Here is a 2,350-nt window from a genome sequence, read left to right on the forward strand (position 1 = left end):
TTTCTACAGCTGGTTCTCTTCCTCTTCCTCACCTTTCTGGGCTCTGAAGAAAGGAAGATAATTACTCTGAATCCAGAAAGAGTTGTAAAATCTGGAGTCTTACATACTTTGTCTTCCTAAGGCTTCATCTGAGTAGATTCCACCAGGACTTAATGGGATAATGTCTGGGAAAGCATATCTTAAACTGTTGTGTACACATGTGTTGCTGTTTATTGATACTGTTCTTGAAAAGAGAAAACTCTCTTGGAAGGACTATCAGTCAGCCTGTTAGGCATACCCTGCTTGAATGAGTCCCTCAGATATACTGTGAAAATATGAATGGCAACTTAAGAGATGAGTTCCGCAAAAAAACAGTCAGGGAATTAGTTCTGTGTAGACTGACTGTTTACATGCAGGGCACTGAGGCTAAAGCCCCTCTTAATCTTGGTTTATAGTTTTATCAAACACTTGTTAAGACTGAAAGCCACAGCTCAAAAGGCCATGTGTCTTTTCAAGACCAGACTGCACATTTTCTAGCTTATAGTCCTGTGTTCTAATGAAAAATGCCCTTATATATATATTCTTCAGTGTAATTGGAAAATGACACTGTTCTTAATTTAAAGTGAGCATAGAATCAGAAAGAGAACCCCCATGGCAAGTAAAAGCCAAATCACTTTTAGAAACATGTTATATTCCCGTTCTGAAATACCACACAGCTGTAGGGTGACCAAGGTAGATGAAAAGTGGTTTTAGCCCTCAAAGAACTTATGGCCTGCTGGGCAAATTGGGTAAGAATTCAGTTGTATTAGAAAGATAAATGTTAAATGCTTTGGATAAAGGGAGCAGTTCCCAGCAGTTAGAGAATAGGAACAACTTTTTAAAGGAAATTTGGTTGCAGTTAGGTCTCAAAAGAGAGGTATTTCAGAGAGCATTGTGTCATGTGGACAGAGAGAAGGGGTGTGAAAAGGAGTAACAAAAGGAATTATCAAGTGATGGTTGAGTAACATTGTAAATATGCTAAATGTCACTACTGTTGGGGTGAATTTCATTTTTTTTTTGAATTTCATATTATTCACACAGTAAAAAAAAAATTATCAGTATGAAGGATACTGGATTACTGTTAAAAGTATTTTCATGCAAGTTGACATTTGATTCTTTTAATAACCATACCAGACATGTACTCATGCCACCATCTTACTGATAAATTTAGTCTCTGAGAGGCCTGATTGTGGCCAACCTTAAATGCCACACTAAAGTGACTAGACCATGTTCTGCATTTGATGGAGAACCATTGACTTGGAACAGAGGTGTGTCTTGATCCAATATGCAGGCGTCATGCCTAATCACATTAGTGAATGTAAACTGTTGGCAGTGCCGCAGAGGATGCAGGGTACCTGGTCTGGCTTCCAGGGCCTAGGAAGGGCCTTTTTGAGGAAGTGACCTTTAAAATGAGACTTGCAGGGTGAGTAGGATTTATCCATGGAAAGGATAGGGGAATGGGCATTTCAGACAAAGAAAGTAGCCTTTTGAAATCCCTGAAGTATTGAACTTGGTGGTCTCAAGACTGTAGTTTGAGTGTAATGATCAAGAAAGATACGATGAGGAGGGAACTGGAGACAGGGATGCAGGCCAAATCTTAAGATTTTTCCTTCAATTTTTTTATATTATCTAAATCCAGTAGGAAGCCACTGGATTTTAAAGGGGAAAGATGCCAGATTTGTGTTTTTAGAAACCTGTGATATAATTGATCATTCTGACTGCTGCTCCGTGGAGACTGGATTGAACCCAGGAAGAAGGAGACCAAAAGGAGGCTGTTGCGGTTCTCCAGCCAAGAAGTGGCGGTGACTTAGGGTGGTGGCAGCAGGGGGCCAGAGAGACGAACAGATGCCAGACTCAGGATTGCGCGCGCTTTCTTCACACTGATTGTAGGCGAGTCTCTGGGGCTGAGAGCCTAGTTAGATAAGCGGAGTGGAGTTCCCTAAGGGCAGAGAGCCAGCCAGTTCATTCAGACAATATCCAGAGGCCTCCTATGCACTGTAAGGATTTATGCAGGTTTCTGAGTAATGGTTATGGTAGTAAACCTAGAAAGTCACATAGATGTAGGCCCTGCCTAGAACCTTATATCCAGTGCAGAGTGGCCCACTCCAGCAGTTGGGTTGCGATCCTGAGTCATGAAAAATTGTTAAAGGCTTGGAGAGTGGTACTGTTGAGAAAATAAGTGTGATTTCTTAAGCTTTCTGCCTGTCCTCAGTTATCTCCGACTCAGAATAGATCTTCAGAGGTTGAGGTTTTGATAGTGTGTTAAATAGGTTTTTTTTAAGTGCTTTGCCAGCAGAAGATAAGTGTCTCTTTTTAGATAAAAGTGGAAAGA

General features: G+C 40.9%; 1 protein-coding gene across 1 annotated transcript in view; it reads left to right on the forward strand.

The window, feature by feature from the left end:
- TOP1 (DNA topoisomerase I) overlaps window positions 1-2,350 on the forward strand; it is an 85,266-nt gene that overhangs the window by 66,082 nt on the left and 16,834 nt on the right. The window lies entirely within an intron of this gene.

This window comes from Odocoileus virginianus, chromosome 9 (assembly GCF_023699985.2).
Source record: "Odocoileus virginianus isolate 20LAN1187 ecotype Illinois chromosome 9, Ovbor_1.2, whole genome shotgun sequence".
In the NCBI taxonomy this organism is placed as follows: Eukaryota; Metazoa; Chordata; class Mammalia; order Artiodactyla; family Cervidae; genus Odocoileus; species Odocoileus virginianus.